At 41.3% G+C, this 19,427-nt stretch overlaps 1 protein-coding gene across 6 annotated transcripts in view; it reads left to right on the top strand.

Moving 5' to 3' along the window:
* PIP5K1B (phosphatidylinositol-4-phosphate 5-kinase type 1 beta) overlaps positions 1 to 19,427 on the top strand; it is a 571,896-nt gene that overhangs the window by 289,862 nt on the left and 262,607 nt on the right. The window lies entirely within an intron of this gene.

Raw genomic sequence — 19,427 nt, 5'->3', positions numbered from 1 at the left:
GTAGGTCACAAGTCTGGCATGGGTCTCACTAGTTCAAGATCCAGGTGTCTACGGGGCTGCATTCTTTTCTGGAGGCTCCAGAGAAGAGTTCATTTCCTTGTCTTTCCCAGCTTCTTGAGGCTGCCTGCATTGTCTATATCATGATTTTTTTCCAGCTTCAAAGCCAGCAAAGGCCAGTTGAGTCTTTATCAGGCCCTATCACTCTGACACTTTAAAGGATGCTTGTGATTACATTGAGCCCTCCTGGATAATCCAGAATAATCCCTTTATTTTAAAGTCATCTGATTAGCAACCTTAATTTCTTCTCCACCCTTACTCCTCATTGTCACATAATGTAGCATATTCACAGATTCCAAGGATTTGAACATGGACATCTTTGGGGGGCCATTTTTCTGCCCATCACAGTTACCATGATATAGAACATTGACAGAAGGTAGTTACTTGAAAACCCTTTTTATTCCTAAGAAGAAGGCCCTTATGTGTGTGCAGTGTTCTTTGTTCACTATGTGAATCTTTTAATTGGCTTGCTACTTGCCACCATAATTTTAAACATTTTCTACCTTTAAAGAAGATTTTTAGCATGGAATTTCATCTCACCCCTTTCTAAACCTCTCAGATTCCATGTCTTCAGCCCATTTCACAAAAATCTCTTTCTAGACTTCCCAGAGTATCTTGCCTGACCACTCTTTGACTTCAATAAATTCTTGGTTCCTAGCAACCAAGCTAATGTTCCAGAAGCATTACTGGGTAATATATGTTCCCAAGCACTGCTGTTCCTGATTTTAAATGGACTATACATTTTAGCTTTTTAGCTTTTAAAAGACCTTGCCCTCCTCCTCTCTGGGGAGTAGAAGGTTTGTGTATTGAAGCTTTAATATACCTTAACATTTCCTTTTGCCTTTTACTCTGTAATGGATAGCTAGCAAGAAGTTTTGTCATAAAGTCACATGAGCCATGTGATCTGCCCACAGATTCAGGTCATGGAACTAACATGATGTATTTCCTGCTCCATTTTCATGTGGAATAACATGCCCTTTTTCCTGGTATATCTTTTCTTCTGACTTTTCTACTCAGCCAAACCTAGAAGTATAAACAGAAAGCTTGCCATCCAAAGTGGTGATGTGTTTGGGGAACAGTAGGTTAAAGATTCACGAGCTCACAAGTGTCATGTTACAGCTTATAAAATTCGTTAATCTGAACAGAGGCAGCAATACATTATTATTTATTTTCAGACACAGGTGGAAAACGAAACCCTATCTCATTTACCCAAGATTCTTTGTAAATTCAGTCATACATGGGACCAACACAGAGATAGTCAAACTGCCAGCCTGGCATTACTTCAGAGCAGTTTCAGGCAGTTTTCTCAGTCAGCATCAAGATGCATTGTGATTCTTGATTGTGTTCTGATTTACAGGAGCTCTTTAGTAATGCAAATGTAATAGAAGGCATGTGACCATGCGATCTTGGAGTTTACTAAGTGTGTCTTGCTCAAGAATTAGTAAAATAGGTTTTCAGTAATATTATAGGTATGATTCTATGATGAATGTCCCTAACAGGGTATCTGACTCAGCAATGTTGGGAAGGTTATAAAAACTAAAAATCATATTGTATGACAGCAAATAATTCTGAAAAATAAAGAGAAGATGCGGGAAACTTAAGAGGACCATAAAAAATCAATGATTTTTTTTTAAATGGGTGATGGCATAGGGACCTTTTTGATGACCTCTGATTTTAAAAGGAAGGTTAGCAAGGGAGGAGGAGGAGGACCCTCTCTATAAGAAAAGCACCAAGACACAGCATAGTGCCTAGAACTTTAGCCCTCAGTTAATATGGCGTTATTATGCAAAGCAGGAAGAAGGGATCACTTAGAGAAAGTGTTGCTTCGCCAACAGGTTAACAGCTCAGCTGAACTATTCAACTGAATTCTTCTCCATTAAGCAAAAGGCCTTTAAACTGGAGGTGTTAATGGTGGTGTTAGGAGTGGTGATAGTAAGAGTTACATTAGCTACTGCAAATGTGTTTGTCTCTAGGCCCAGCTGAACCATGTCCCAGATGAAAGAACTTGAAGCTAGAATAGGGAAACCATTGAGTGTGAGCTTTGAAAAATCGGGAGAATGGAAGACTTATCAAAAGGCAGGAGATGAGCAAATATCATCCCTATTTTCAAAAATGAGGAAAAGGTACATTCTGGAAACCAGATGTGAGACTGTGCCTCGGCATAATTTGAGCATGGGTTAGTAAACATATAGCTATGTACATTTAGAGAAGAAACACATGTCTTTTACAAACCTGCAGAGGTTCATAAAGATAGAGTTTATGTCAAATTAACTGTATTTCCTATTATGAAAGAATCATTAAATTGGTCGCAGATACGGAGACTTCTCAAGTTTAGTGGATCTTGATTTAAAGGTACCTGGAACATTCTTGTCTCTACTGGCATGATGCGAGTTGACCCTGTGTAGCTTCATAATTTTTACCCATGACCTTCATGAAGACATCAAGTTTATACTTTGCAAGTGTGCAGATGACAGAAAACTGGGAATGATAACAGATTAGGTGGGTGTCATCAAGGCTTATCATTAACTATTTCATTTCGTTAACTATTTATTAACTGTTGTCCCTTGCATTTCATTAACTATTGTCCCTTTTACAAATACTTTAAAATTAACTTTCTTTCCCAGCCCTGAAGCCCTGACCATGGGGTATGCTCATTTTTAATGAGGAGTTTGATGACCAATTGGATTTTACCTGTGACTGAAGCCAATCCAGGTTAAGAACACTCTGATCTTGGGTGCTAGGCGTGAGAAGAATGTCAAAGGAGTTTATAAGGAACTTACGGTTGAGTGGGAGAGCCAAGACATGAAAACAGTTTTAGAACACAGTAGTCTATAACAAAGCTTCAAAGAGGAGAAATCAATATGGGTTAGAGTTAATGAGCGGGTTTAGGCTTTCTGTGTCAAGATTCATTGGGCAGCTGCCGGCAGCACTCAGCATCATGAGTGCTGTGATGTCCACGTGTTTTTAGGGAACACTCAGAGTTCATGGAACACTGCTATGCTCTCTGAGTTTCAATTATTTGCATGGGATTATTTAGGCTGCCTGCTTTTTGTTCTTCCAGCTGACCATTTCTCTAATCCATTATCAGTTCCTGACAAGCCCAGGAAGAATAGCTAAAATCAGTTGGGAAGGTTAATGTCCTCAGCGAATGGCTGAGATAAGAATTCTGATTTTAGCTGCTTAGAATAAACATGATGCCCATGAAGACAGGCGCTAAGGGCCGCCTGGCTTCGTTACAGAGCGTAGTATTTCTGTTCTCAGTTCATTTATTGGGTGTCTTCCACAAGAATTGTAAATGCAGAGGCCTTAAGGGGCCAGGCAGGTAACAAGGGAGTAAAACAAGCAGGGGGAAGGTGGTAAACAGGAGAATACACTCCTTTTATAAAGGGAACAGGTGGCCTTAAACGTGAGCTAATAGAGCTTTGCATGAGTCCTCACCCAGGGTTGCCAGATAACTGATTTTTCAAGAAACCAAAAATGTAGATTCTGGTGTAAAATCTCCTAATTGTTAAAGATTGGCAACCGATTCAAAATTGTTCAGAAATACACTCTGGAAGAAAGACTGTACATAGTGGAAGATAACAAAGACTCTGGCCCCTTCCCCAAATGATTCTCCTTTTAAAAACTTTCATGGTCTAGGAGAATGTTGTGGTTAGTTTTTGGACAGGAGTCCACCATGTCCCCAGGTGCTGGCCTCCTGAATAAAGCAACCTTTCCGTTCTTACCAAAAAAAAAAATACACTCTGGAAAAAGCAACAAACTGTATCAATCATATCTGGTCCTCACATGGTGGCCAGTTTGCAATCTCTGCACTGTTTGGGTAGAGAAGTGAGATAGGAGAGGAAGATGCAAAAGATATGCGTGTAAGGCCTGGTCTCTGCTTCCTATATCCATACAATTTATTTAAGAGAAAAAAATAGATAGGAGGCCCATGTGAAAAAAATTAAATAACAACTCAAAGTGGTATGAAGTGCCAAGACAAGTGGCATTTCACTTAATCCTCTAGCAAGTCCTGACAAGCCCCAAGTTCCTTACAGTCTTCTGGGGGAAAAGTCCTTTTCTTGGACTTGTTTGTTAGCAGAACATTTTGCTGGGATAAAAAGTTCTTACATGCCTCATTGCTTTTTGTCATGGCAGAAAATGCCACTCATTCGATGACTGTGCATTGACTAACCCAGTCATTTGTCTCAATGATGGGGAATCCGATGGGCACAGGCACAGAATCAGGGATGAATGTGATTTGTTGGAGGGACAGTAGAGTCTGACCTAGACAAAGCTACATGTTGTTGTTTGGGGAAAGCAGAGGCAATTTCAGAAGTATGGGCTGGCTCTAAGTGACAGCTAGCTTTGAGTGCTGGTTGGAGGAGTTTGGATTTCATGTTCTGAGCCAGCACTGTCCATTAGAACTCTTCGCAATGATGGAAATGTTCTATAATCCGTACTAATACAGTAGCTACAAGCTGTGTGTGGCTATTGGGCACTTGAAATGTGACCCATGTGTCTGAGGAAGGAATTTTTAATTTTAATTTTAGTTAAATAAGCACATGTGGCTAACACCTACCATGTTGGACAGCGCAGCTCTAGGCAGTGAGGTACCATGACACTGGTTCGGAGATCAGTGACATGATGAAATGACAGTCTCAACCACAATGAAGGGTGACCTGAAAGTTTCCAATCAGAGTAACTACTAGAAATTTTCTGCCATTGATGGAACTAGAGAAGTTTGAAGAAGAGATGTTTTTTAACAAGGTGATAAGGAAGGAAGGAAGCAGAAAGCAGGACATCAGTTCACTTTAAGAATGGTTTAAACTCGAGTTAAAATACCAGTGCCAGAGGTCGGAGTTTTTTCTCTTTTGTATGTGAGGAAATTGCCCACCCCGCTCCCCCGACCCTTCCAAAGCAAACATGTCAGCGTAGTTCAATGGCTTATCCCAGGTCCCCTAGCAGTTCTTTGTCAGGAAGATGATGAAAAGCTCCAGCCATATGATGTCGTAATTGGTGACGTGTCCGTCGGAATCGATCAGTGTTTCCCAGTCGGCTGGCCGTGGACAGACGTGGGAAGTTTTTAGTGCCGCCATTTGCTTTCCTCCCTCTGTCACCTCTCCATCCCAAAGGTGTCATTCCAGGCTTGTCATCCCCCCTCCTCTACTCCTCCTTCCATCCTGGGCCTACCCACAACAGGCCCCCACTAGGAGATTCTGGTTTTGATGACTACCACAGGCTACTTTAGGTCTGGAGGGCCCACCTTTGGCACCAACACCCTGACTTCAGGTGTGGCCTGAAGCTTGTTAAGCGGTTTCCGCCAGGATGGGCACACGTGATGAGAGCACCTAGAGTGACCTAGTAGGAAACTGACCACTCTGGATACAAACAGGGTCCTTGACCCAAATTCCCCAAGTTTTTTTCATTTTGTTTTGTTTTTTAAGACCTAGGTTGTCATGTAAATCCACTGTCTCAGCCAGTGTCCCTCTCAGTGGAGGCAGGCAGGGACCAGGTAGGAGGACAATGCCTGCCTCTTACCACATGGCAAGGGAGATGTCCCTTATGACTTTTCAAACATGAGTGAAGTCATGACTCAGCGATACTTTGAACTAAGAGGAAGCATTTATTTAAATACAAGCTCTTTTATAAAACATCTCTGACAGATACGCAGGCAGCTATCAACATTGACTGCCTCTGGGGAGAAATGGGTGGTGGGAATCTTGAGTCAAGGGAAGCTTTTCTGTATATACATTTGATGGCTATTTAATTTTGAACTATATGAATGTTTTGTCTATTCAAAAATTGAATAAATAACATTTTAAGATGGGAAGAAGCGGTGGGATGGAGGGGTTAGCATGTGTCCCAAGCCCTGACTGCTCTTGCTTCCCTTCAGACTCTAGAAAGCCACGACTTCCAGAAATAAGACCCTTGCTTTCCGCCTTGTGGAGCTACACTCTGTAGCTTAACAGAGACAGCTTTGTCTTTGCATTACGCGGCCCTTGTCATCAATAGCAACTACATTGGTCTATAGGAAGAGTGATCCTTTGGCATTCCAAGTGTTATTCCTAATTCACCTTAATCCAAAACACCCTAACCCAGTGGTTCTCAACCAGTGCCCAGGGAACATTTGTCAATGTCTGGATACATTTTGGTTGTCAAAACTGGGGGCATGGTGCCGTTGGCATCTAGGAAGTAGAGGCCAGCAATGCTGCAACCTACAATGCCCAGGGCAGAGCCCACAACAAAGAATTATCAGAATGGTAGCAGCGACAAGGTTTTTCAGCCAAACTCAACTACCCTTTTAAGTGGAGGGTAGATGTGAGTCCAGCTCTTTTATTTTATTTTATTTTATTTATTTATTTATTTTATTCTTGGCTGCGTTGGGTCTTCGTTGCTGAACGCGGGCTTTTCTCTGGTTGCGGCGAGCAGGGGCTACTCTTCATTGTGGTGCGCGGGCTTCTCATTGTGGTGGCTTCTGTTGCTGCAGAGCACGGGCTCTAGGCACGCGGGCTTCAGTAGTTGTGGTGCGTGGGCTCAGTAGTTGCGGCACACGGGCTTAGTTGCTCCGCGGCATGTGGGATCTTTCCGGACCAGGGCTCGAACCTGTGTCTCCTGCATTGGCAGGAGGATTCTTAACCACTGCGCCACCAGGGAAACCCCAGCTCTTTTAGATACTAGTTGTATCATCGTAGGCATTTTCCTTAATTGATCTGAATCTTAATTTTTCTCATTGATGAAATGTAATTAATACCTGCTCACAGCTCTGTGAAGATCAAACAATTTAACAGATGTGAACACATCCTGGGAAAAGTGGAATGCCAAGGAGTGAAGTGACTGTTGTATTAGCAAAAGCAGAATCCCTCAGCCTCTGATTTCCAATCAGATTAGTTCTGTTAGAACTGAGCACGGCAGCCAGTGTGACTTCCTCCCCCAGCACTGGGCTTACGGGGAGAAGTGTTGTCACTTAGCATCCTGAAGCTGGCTCTGGTCTGGCCTGGGCATCAAAGAGTAGACGGAGCTGGAAGAAGACAGTCTTTCCTTCCCAGCAGCAGTGGCTTCGGAAATAAGAAAGATGTGCTTCTAATGGTGGGCTGCCTTTGTGCTTTGAAAATTAGGCAGCAAGGAGATGAGCTGCACCATTCAGAGAGGGGGAGTTTTTAGATAATCTCGTTCAGTTTAGAAGCATGTATAATCATTTACCATTGCCATCCACCCCTTTGTACAGATCTTCCCTCCAAATCCCTCAGCTTCCATAGAAGATCACCTGTGCTTGTCTTCTTCCTTGAAAAGTCCTAAAGCAAATGATTTCAAATCTGCCTTGATGACTTTTTTTTTTTTAATAAATTTATTTATTTTTATTTTTGGCTGTGTTGGGTTTTCGTTGTTGCACGAGGGCTTTCTCTAGTTGCGGCCAGCGGGGGCTACTCTTGGTTGCGGTGCGCAGGCTTCTCATTGCGGTGGCTTCTCTTGTTGCGGCACGTGGGCTCAGCTGCTGTGGCTCACGGGCTCTAGAGCACAGGCTCAGCAGTTGTGGCACACGGGCTTAGTTGCTCCGTGGCATGTGGGATCTTCCTGGACCAGGGCTCGAACGCGTGTCCCATGCATTGGCAGGCGGATTCTTAACCACTGCACCACCAGGGAAGCTCCTGCCTTGATGACTTTTAAGAAAGAAGTGGCAGGTAATTAAGCAAAAACTATCAGCAGCTTCTAAATAGGAAGAGAAGCCACCCGCGCCCCCAGGGTGGTTCCCTGAGCTGTTCATTGCTCAGTGACCTCCTTTAGCATTCACTTCGGAGGGAGCATCTGTATGTTAAGCCACCCAGGTTTGCCACGCTTCTGCATCCTGGTTAACCATGGAAAGTCCCCCAAACACTGACTCCAGGGGATAATATGCTACACCCTAAACTTGCTGCACAGTTTCCTTTGGGGGCAATAAGAACCACTGCATTGTTGCATTTGGTGTTCATGACGGGCTGGGAAGCTGGGGTTTCCAGTGTTTCTGTAGCGTCTGAGCTGGAGCACCTGCTCTCAGGGCACAAGGGTGCTTTTGTTTTCAAGTTAAAAGGGTTAATATCCGTGGGTGATCTGCACGCCTCCCTGCACAGCTTGGCCAGCTGGTTCTGATCTGGTCAGCAGGCTCCTGTCCCAATGCTCAGGGCTTGACCATTTTTATCACTACCACCCCTCTTCCCTCGCCTGGATACTTAACAAGGATTTTTAAAAGTGGCTCTTAAGATGTTGCGTAAGATCATAGATAGTTAAAATTCTGGAATTCTTCATTCTGGATTCCAAAAAAGATGACAGGCAATGTATGTTAGATTCTCGGCTTATATCTACTTAATAGACATTAATAGGACATATGCCATGTGCTTATTCAGGACTTTTGATGTTTTATGAAGTTAGAATCATTGGTTGCTGGAAGCATCTTATTTTTCAGACTCCAGTGGGTTTATTCTAGCCAGAAATCTATTAATTCAGCAAATTAAAGTATAATTATTACCAGTTGGAAGCATTTTCAAAGCTATGCTAGTAATAAGAACTAACATTTATTAAGTGCTTAGCATGTTCTAGGCACCATTCTAATCACTTAGAATTATTAACTCATTTACTCTTATAAGTACCCTATGAAGTAGTACTATTATTCCCATTTTTCAGATGAGAAAACTGAGGTACAGAGAGGTTAAGTTAACCTGCTCCGGGGCACACAACCAGTAAGTGGCAGAATAAAGCTGGGATTTTCACCCTGATTGTCACTCTCTAGGGTCTGTCAGACCCTAACCAGTACACTCTCCTCTGAACACTGTGGTGCCTATGACGTTAAAATGGAAAATTCTCAATTATCCAGTAGAATGATGGGGGCCAGTGGCACAGATAAACCCAGCCATCTTTGGAAAGGGAAAAATGAATGGAAATCAACAATTTTAGAGCATGATTTCCCTAATTTAGTGGTTCAGAAGCCAACTTGTCTCCTCCAAAGTGTCTCACCTCTGAATATAGAATCTGAACTATAACCTCAAGAATACTTTTTTCTAGAAAGTGCATAGTAATTTTGAAATGAAAAACAAATCGATCCCTTGGGCACTGAGCAGAACACTGGAAATAAAATGACGAATAAAGTCATAACTTCAAAAATTATTCTTGACCACAGAACTCAAAATTGTCAGGAAGGGATGAGATCTACTTGGAGGGGGTGACATATTCTGAACTGTCGAATTAGGAGAACATGTTTTAAAAGCTAACTATTCGGTAGACTGTCACAGGGGGGTAATAACTTACTAATAATCTGCTCAGTAGCTAAAAAGACCTGATAAAGGAAGCATTGGGTCAAAGGGTGACCCAAGTTAGAAGTTATTTTCCCCTGTGGGAATCAAGTTCCCTCAGATGACACACCTGGCTTTTCTGGTGAGTTCAGTTCACTGCGTCTGAGACTTTTGTTATGAAAGGAAGATGAGATGGCTCACCCTCTGCATGGAAGCCATCACCCCTGAGACACATAGCACTAGGGAGAGAAGAAAAAGGGATTGGTGTGGTCTCTGGGGACTGTAATATTAAGGTCCTTTGCCCTCCTGAATTTATTTTGCTCAATTCCTGAGACATATATACATGTAGACACCCAGAGATATAAATTGGGTCCAATTATAAGGAATATAAGGAATTATAAGGAATTGGGTTCAATCATAGGGTCTAACTGTACTTATTTCCCAGTGCAGAGAAGATGGAACTACTGTTACTTTTATGCAAGTGCTTTCTCTTCATCCAAGATGTGCTGCCATCTGCTTTGCATTATGGATCAGGGTACATTTGGTTATTGAGCACAGAGCTGAAATATAGGCTGTCTAGGTGACATTCTAGTTCTCCTGAGCTAATTTTTCATATTGTGGCTTTGTCAATTTTAAGGGTGTGGTCAGTGCCTGGGCTATAAGACATACGTCTGATTGTACGTCCATGCGTTCACTCATTTATTTAGTTGGTGAATATTTGTTTAGCTTGGCACTGAGCTAGACCTTGGAGGTAGGACAGAGGCCGAGACAGACATAATCCTGGCCCTGCTTTCTTTGTTGTGGTAGAGACAGACCTGAAAAAGTAAGCATAATAAAATTATTACTACCTTTAAAAGTGTTATGGAGAAAATAAACACAGGCAGGACTGCTACCTTTTAGACGAGGTATTCAAGGCAGCCTAAGGAGGTGACACAGGTCTGGAATCACAAGCTTGAGAAGGAGCCAGCTGACAGAAGAGTGGAATTGAGAGGGTTCTTGATAGAACAGCATCCGCTGAGCCTTGGAGGCAGGAAGGAGTGGGTGGATTCAAGGACCTGAAGGAGAGCCCAGTGTGATGGAGCATCCCAAGCATGGAAGAGAGAGGCAGCCTGAGCTGAGAGCAGTGGCTTTCAACTGGGGCTGGTTTTGTCCCCCAGGGTCATTAGACAATGTTGTCACAACTGTGGGCAGGGGGTGCTCCTGGTGTCTAGCAGCTAGAGCCCAGGGATGCTGCTACACGTCCTACAATGCACAGGACAATCCCACAAAACAACTGTCTGGCCCCAAACGTCAGTAGTGCTAATTGGAGAAACCCTGGGTTAGAGAAATAGGCGGTGGCCTAAGCTGAGGTTGTAGGCTAGGAAGAGGAAGAAGGAAAGGAAACAAGTTCGAGGTATATTTCAGAGTTAGGATGGACTGGGCTGGCTCATGGTTGCATGTGGGGGTGAGGTGACAGGAATGACTGATGAGCCCAGCATTCTAACTTGAGCACTTGGGTGGATTTTGTGGCCATTTATCAAGATGGAAAGGAATGGTGTGGGGAAAGGTTTGTGAGGGAAAATCAAGGTCTCCAATTTGGACACGTCAGTTTGGGGGTGTCAGTGAGCCATCAAAGGGGAGAATCAAGTAGGCAGTTGGAAGTGTGGATTTGGGACACCGGGGAGAAGTCCAGGGTTCTGCTTCAGTTTGTCAAGCGGTTGATTCACAGGAATTGGTGAGACAGATGGAAAAGAGAGGCCCCCAGACTAAGGAACACCCACATTTTCATATTACCTCCTAATACCCTCTCCTCCAGAGTGTCAGATTCCTGAAATAAACACAGCTGGCCAAGTCATTCCCTTATGATCTTCCATAAAGTTTGTAACATAAAGTTACAAAAGTTTGGAAAGAAACAGGATCCATGATTTTTTCAGGTTTGCTATTTCAGAGGGAGGGAGAGGGAATAATAACTTAGCAGTTTTAAAAGCAGCTACATCCCTCACAAAATCGTGGAGGAGTGCAGACTTTAAAGCTGCACTCAGGACCCAAAAACAGGCAGTGATGAGAGTGCCGGCCCTTGGGTCTTCCTGCCTCTTTCCTCACCAGCCATGGATGAGAGGTGGTGTGGCCGGGCAGTCGGGCTGGCTCTGCCATTTATGAACTCAGCCTCGTGCAAGACAATGAGTGTCTGGGCCCAGGAGTACCACAGTGTGGTTTGAGCATTAGATCTGAGGATGTATGAGAAGGCACTTGGAAGATAGTAGTTGGCTGTACAAATGTTAAATCTCTACTCTTGTTGCTGGATCCCCACTCACCCACAATGGAACTTAAGCCACTTGAGAGCAAGGACCTGGCAGACCCGGTAGAACTCAACTCTTAGTGAAACAACAGATATTAGTGCCCCCTCCTCCATACTGGGACCCTGCTCAAATTTGGAATTCCAGGTAGCTTGGGACTCTGTCCTCTCTTGATGGCAGTTCCTACTATTGACAGGTCGTTTTCGAAAAGCAGTGGGATTCAGTGGCAAAAGGAAATCTAACTTTTGTCCATTAAAGAAACCTGGAAAAAAAAAAACTGTATCCAGAAAGGGGAAATGTTTTCTTTGCTTTCCAGCATATTAAATAAAAATTTGAGGTCTTCTGTTGTAGCTTTACCATCACCCAGGGTCTGAAATAGTCTGAGGTAACTGTATAGTGTTTCAAGAGCCCTTTCTCCTCATCTGTCTCTGCCTTTAAGTGTTCTAGCTGCTCGTCCTGGGCCAGTGGAATTCTCCTGAGGAAATGAGAAGTCATTCTTTCCAAGGACACAGAGTGCAGTAGAATGGGGTGAAGGTGTGTCACTGAAGACAGCAGGAGGGGAGAAGTGGGGATGGGCAGGGAAGTCCAGCTTTGCGTTACATGCATTTTCAAGAAAATCATGGAAAAACTAAGCAACACCATCAGCACAGTCCTCCCCCAAGATCATTTCCTTATTTTTAACTTAATTATTTGAAACCTGAAAACAAATCTATTCCACCATTCCCTCCCCTCCTCTGTTCTATGGAACATTTAATTTGGATATAACTGTAATATAAATTAGGGGTGTCTTAAGATTGTAAATACAAAAGAGATTTTGAAGCAGTGAAGTTGCATTTGTGAACAAAATCAAAGGATGAAGTCTTCTGAAATTTTGCTTGGTAAGATGAAATCCTGTTTTTCAAGGGAGTTTTACATATAAAAATGTCTTAAGTTTCCATTTCCTTTCGAAATCTGGAATATGCCTACCTAAGCCACCTTGATGTTTATCACCACACTTCTTATTCATTCATTTAATTTTAAGCAGGCTTTTAAAAGCATATTGAATACTTCCATTGGCATATGTATTGCTATTTATTTATTTATTTATTTATTTGGATTACGGAGGTTCTGGAATGTTTCAGGCAAGTTTACAAATGGGTGGGAAGAAACTACACAGTATGATAAAGCTCCTGGTTGCTCTAGCCAAGGGAAAGGTATCCTGCCAGAAGACACGTGGCTGCACAGAACAGCAGCAGACGGACCATATGCCAGTGGAGCATCCCTTGGACTTCAGAATCCTTTCAGGGATACACACAGTGGTTGGTGCCCAAGGCAGAGTCTGGCCAAATGTGAGGTACCAGGCCGTAACCTTTTACCCTCAGGCTTCCAGCCCCATGAAGGAGGAATTTAGCAATCTACTCTTGAATAGCAAACATTACAACCATCCACACTCTTCCTACTTATTGACCCAGACTCATCCTCAGCAAAATCACCTTGAGTGATTTTGATTTTGATTTCTAATACCCTGTGGATTTGAAACTCAAATGACCAGAGAGCATTCAGCACCCAATGGCCCAGGCAGGATAGCATCTTTGTTCTCAGCTTTCCAAGGCCTTAGGATACCTATTTCCTCATGTGTTCTTACTCAGTAGATAAATCTGGGCACCTACTGGTGTTAGGCAGCAGGAATACAGCAGCGAATACAAGGGACTTGGCCCCTGACCTCATGAACCAAGTTAAACTGTCTGGCCATCTTAGCACTATTACTGAATTACCTTTCAAAAAGCTATCCCACTTTAGACTCCCTCTAGCTGATCAGGGGAGCGCATATTTTCCCAGGTCCTCACCAATACTGAGCACAATTCTTTTCAAAAATCTTCGTCAACAGGATAGGTGAAAAATGCCCTAATTTTCATTTTAATTTGCATTTATTTTTACCACTAGTAAGTTTGACCATTTTTTTCAGATGATTTTTATTAGCTTGTATGTCTTGTTTTGAGGATTATCTGTTTTAAGAGCTACTTATATATGAAAGGCTTGCATTTTTGTTGCCAGTGTTTTTCTGGTTTTAGATTAGGCTTTTAATTTTCTTTAACTCAAGATTTATAAAGTCAGATTTCTTGATATTTCCCTTAAAGCTTTTGTCTTTGCTCTCATTTCTTAGTTTTGTGCTAGTAATGCCTTGTTTTAATTATAATATTCATAATGTAAGACCTCCCATTGTATTTTTAATTTTCAAAAATTTCCTGATTGATGTTTTTATATTTATCACTTTAATTGAACTTTTGACTTCTAAGGTCATTTCCTCTAAAAAGATTTCTATTGTGATATTTGTTAAAATTAAACTTATTAATGAATTTAGGGAGAAGTAGCATCTTTATTCTTCCAAGAATGAAATGTCTATATATTTATTGTCTTTTCTGCGCCTCAGTAAATTTTTGTTCAAAGATTTTGTACCTCTCTTTGGTTAAATATACTTCTGAGTAATTTATGTGGGATTTTTTGGTTACTGTTTTGGGATTTTTTTATTCCTATTGTGAATAGGATTCTTTTTTTTTTTTCCCATTGCATTTTCTAACTAGAAATGTATAAGATCTTGATTCGTGTGCGTATATTTTATAAACTGCCAACTCGATCTTTTAAAACTATTCCACTAGGTCCATGATTGATTCTTGAATAATACAGGTAATAATCATATTTGTGGATTATAATTTTCCTCCTTGTAACCAGCATTTTGTATTTGTTTTCCTTGTCTTATTTTACTAGCTTGATCTTCCAAAATAGTATCAAAGAATCTTCATGATAAAAGGACAGCCTTGTCTTGTTCATGAGTTTAAAGGGCAAATGGCTCTTGCACTGTTTCTCAGAGTGCATTCTTTGGCACACACACATTATTAATTGATACGTAAATGCAAATCCCTTGGTCAAATGCATTTGGGAAGTGTCACTCTAGTGCTTCCAATAGTATAATGTTGTCACGTAGCTCAATAATTGTTTTTCATATTAAGAAAATTTCTTCCTGACTCTAGTTTTATTAAAAGTTTTTTTGTAAACCTTAATTGGATATTGACTTTTTTATAAAATTGATTTAAGCAGGCAATGAAAAGGCAGTCACTGGAAACACAGTTCTCTTTTTGAGATACTCTAAGTACTTGAAAATAATAAAACCATGTTTTTCATAAAATATTGTTTAATTTAGATTTGGTATCAGTTCAGATGGAGAGGATAATTGCATTATTTCCTCATAGTTTGGGACAATTTTTAGAATTTCTTCCTATAGGCCTGCTGATCTTTCCCCCATACTAGAGTAATCTGTGTGGAAATTATCTTAAGGTTTAATGCCTTCCGCGAGCTATTCTGGGGTAGGCAAGTTGTTGAAACCATTCTCCTCAGAAATTGTGTTTTGGGGGAAAAAAGGAGGGGGAACATATTTTTTCCACCTGAAATTCTTTGTTTATTGATCTCAGTTTTACTTTTGAATGTAATTTTGTATTATATTTGGTCTTCTCTTTCTTCATTTGTAAAATTGATATGTGGATGACAACCAAATGCCCTTTAAGTTGCTCAGGTTTTTAATGTTGTTTTGTTTGTTGTTTGGTTTTGATTCTGTGATCATCCCCTGCAGCAATTGCTTTATTAAGTGCATGAAGGATGCTATGGAAAAGTGAAAGTGAAGAAGGTGAAAGGTGGGCGGGAGGTTACATTTTACTTCTCAACTGTTTTAAGAAAGTCTGTGCTAGTTTTCCTTTGGTGCAAAGGCGATAATATCTTGCATACTTTCCCACCCTTTCTTAAATACCCTGTGGATTAGAAACTCAAATGACTCTATGGGTTTAAAAAGGTTAATCCTCTGTGGGAAAAAGTGGAGATTTCCCCCTTTTTCTATGGTCCAGGGAAAATGAGTACACCAGAAAATGATCAAAAGCCTGTCATGAGACTTACAAGACAATCTTGTAAGAAAATAAAATAAACTGAAGTGTGTATAAGCTTAAAATAAATGTGTATAAAGCATGGCACTGTGACCCTACCCCACTTGCTCTTCAAGCCTAGGGGAATCGTGACATAACCAGAGACTAAGATACAGAAGTGGCCTCATGGAAAGAAAAGGAGAAAGACCAGAGTGCTGTGTTCCTATTGGGTCCATCCTTGGTCATCTCTAGTCCACAGAGGTCCTGTAGAGACCATCTCCCATCCAGAAGGCCAGATGTATACTCTTCCATGTCAAACCCGTCACCCATCTATTCATTCATTCAACAAATGGTCATTTAGAGCCTGTTTTCTGCCATTCACTGGTACCATAGAGATATAAACCCATCTCCTTAATTTTAGCCCAGTGCAAATTAGCTGTGAAGAATGCCTTGGAAATAATTTTGTAAGTATTGAGTTTAAAGAAAGAGATAGTCAGCCAACAGTCAGTCCCCTTGGTCTGACTTCAGTGTGTTTAAACTTACTGTGTGCTGCCAGCGTGTGACTTTTGCCTTAAAAAAAAAAAGATAAACCATTCCAGACAGGTCTCAGTAGAACATTTTGTTTATAAATAGATCCATCCTTTTGGGGCTGGTGGAATGAAAAGGTGGGGTGCCTCAGGTAGACAGGACCTAAAAGTATTGAGTGTTTTAAAATTAATACATGCATTAGTTTCCCTGCTGCAATAAATTTCCACAATCTTAGTGGCTTAAAACAGCACAAATTTATTATCTTACAGTTCTGTATGGTAGATATCCAGTACCATCTCACTGAGCTCAAATCAAGGTGTCCCAAAGGGCTGCATTCCTTTCTGGAAGCTTTAGAGGAGAATCCATTTCCTTGCCTTTTCCAGCTCCTAGAGGCCACTTATATTTTTTGATTTGTGGTCCCTTCCTCCATCTTCAAAGCCAGCAATGGCAGCTGAGTCCTTTTTACATCTCACTCACCCTCTCTTTTGCCTCTTCTTTTTTCACTTTTGAGGACCCATGTTTCCTACACTGAGCCCATCTGCATAATTCAGGACAGTCTCCCCATCTCAAGTTCAACTGATTAGCATCCTTAATTGCATCTGCAACCTTGTAGGGTAAAATTTTGCCTTCTAAGTTAACATTCTCTTAGGTTTCATAGGTTCTAGGGGTTAGGACATGGACATATTTAGGGGTCGATCTTAATATAATTTAACAGCGTCTTTCTCTGTGTACCTAGAGCACTTTGCCATCCCTTTATCATGTCTGTCTGAGACTCTCAGTAGGCCTTGGTGTAGGGGTCCTGAGGTATAGACTATCTCCTGTCTGTATTTCTTTTTCCTCCTCTCTTTCCCCTCTCGCTTCTATTTAACTCCCTCCCTCCAATCAATAAGAGTAATAAACATATCTCCAGGACCTACCTCTTTCTGTAATAAATTTACGTAGATAAGAGATCATTTTACAAGGTGTGAGCATGAAACTGGGCTTCTGATACTATTCCATGTGATTAAAAAGCAAATATGGCTCATGTGTTCAAAAATTTACTGTTTCATGTTACAGTAGTAACATGAGCCATATTGCTTTTCAATCTTTGAACACAGTTTTGAAAACCAAACGTTGACCTCGCTGCTGGAGATAGTACAGATGTTGTCCTTCATTTCCTGTATTATTATGCATCTCCCACAGTACCATTTGCCGTGTGATTTCTTCGGTGTTTACAGAAGCAGGTCACGTTTATGAAGCATGTCTGGAAGAAGGAAATGATATATGGAAAATCTCTCCATGGGGTATAGAGTCAAGTGATCCCTAGGTTGGAATCAAGGGCTATAAATACTCTGGTGACTTCATATGTACCATGGGACTGGTATTTTCCATCTTTCAGCTCACAGTTTGGGTTAACTAGAATGGACCTTTTTAGTAGTTCTTTGAAAATGGAACACTAGCTCTCCACAGAGATTTAATCTTGGGCAAAAAAATAGGAACAAGGTCATCACCTCCGATGACAGGATTAGTCCTTTTTCTTGAAAGTAATTGGATATCTTGTGCATTTTTGCAGTTTCTGTTGAATTGAGAATACTCATCGTCACTCGAGGTGGAAATAACAGGAATGATTAATTTAGAAAGGAGATTGTGGGGTGGGTGGGAGTGACATTTGTCTGCATTATATTCTTAGAAACTTAAACTGTTAAGAGTTGGAAATGCCTCTGATAAAACTGTTCATTAACATGTAAGGAAGTAAAAGCCCAAATACTTATCTCTAGCCAAGAATGTGCTGAGTCAAGAAGCAGAGCTGGAGCTTAAGTTGCAAGTTTCTGGGTCCTCAGCCTTTCTCAGCACGCTGCACTTGTTGCCAGCCCCTTGCATGGCCGCACTCGGGTGAGCAGACCAAGCCATCTGCCCCAGAGACACCCTTCATGTGGATTTCCACGTGGGCATTTCTCCTGAGCAGGTGGCCAAAATACTTCCTGTGCCATTTACCCTGGAGAACTGGAGAGTCATCTGCTCTGGGCCACAGTAGCCCCTGTTTGTGTGTACGTGTGCAAGTAGACATGGAAGGCAGGGGGGGTGGGCAGGCTCGTCTGCACACACACACTATGCCAGCAGCATTTTTAAGGACCAGGATCATGACAAAGGTGGACAGAGTGCACTTTCCTGTCCTGCTCTATCATTGGTTTTTTGTTTATAAATCACTTCAGTAATTAGGTTTTGCACTTGGCTTGGTGCAACACAACATGAATTACAACAACTGTGAAACTTTAAGACATTGTTCTTGATAAACCTAACATGCAAGGCATTCTTTTGATATGGACACCATATACGCAGACAACAAATTAAGCATCAACACGGTACTTTCACCAGCGGATAGGAGGTGACTTATCTTGGTGTATATTATGAGAGTTTTGCACTTAGATGAAGTTGTGGTTTTCAACCAGGGCTAAGTTTGTCCCCCTCCCCTCAGGGAACTTTTTCCAATGTTTGGAGACATTTTTGATTGTCCCATTTGGAGGAAGTAGCGCTACTGGCATCTAGTGGGAAGAGGCCAGGGATGCTACTAAACATCGTACGATGCACAGGACAGACCCCACATACACAACAAAGAATTATCCAGTCTAAAATGTCAGTGGTGCCAAGGTTGAGAAACCCTGGCCTAAGGGAATCTATGACTGAACTGATACTTGGCTTTAGAAGGCTATGTGAAGAGTTGATTAATTTAGAAACAGCTTAGATTGTGGAATAAACATGCCAGTATAATACATGGCTTGAAGAAGTTTCCCTAGTCCGGTTAGGTAAAGGAATAAGTGTGCCCCACAGTCCCAGAACTGCCCCTGTGCACTCTCTTTCAGGCCTCTATTCTCAGCGACTAGAATGGAAAATCAGCTTCCCTCTGCCCTTCGCATCTGTGGATTCTGTGGTTGAGGATTTAGCTGTATTGTTTTTGTTTGTGGGTTATGATATAACTTAGATAACCAAACATAGTATTAAAGAAGATAATAAAGATTATAAAGACTAAGGAATGCCTTACCCTTATCCATTCTTTTTTTTTTTTTTTCTTTTTTTTTTCAATAAATTAACTATTATTTTTATTGTTACATAACTGACAAATATGAAATAACATCAGATACGCAGGACAGTTTATAACTATCTCTTTTTTTTTTTTTTTCACACACACTGTATTTTATTTTTACAAGAGATAAATAGACTGACACCAAGCATTGTACATGGATGACCACAACAAAAGCAACAATGATTGCAATTACCAAACATGAAACACACTCATACTATGTCATAATATTGACATTCAGTCCAGTAATCCTCCACTGCAACAGCTCCTTTACTTTGCAGTGAAAATTGATTTGTATATTCTTTGCCTCTGAGTTCTTGTGGGATTTTTTCTTTTTTTAAATTCAACCAGAAAGTCACAAAAATTATACTCATCCTCA

The sequence above is a fragment of the Eubalaena glacialis genome, chromosome 9, assembly GCF_028564815.1.
Source record: "Eubalaena glacialis isolate mEubGla1 chromosome 9, mEubGla1.1.hap2.+ XY, whole genome shotgun sequence".
Classification (NCBI taxonomy): Eukaryota; Metazoa; Chordata; class Mammalia; order Artiodactyla; family Balaenidae; genus Eubalaena; species Eubalaena glacialis.
Note: the sequence above shows the minus strand (reverse complement) of the source record. Positions and strands in the feature narration are given on the sequence as shown.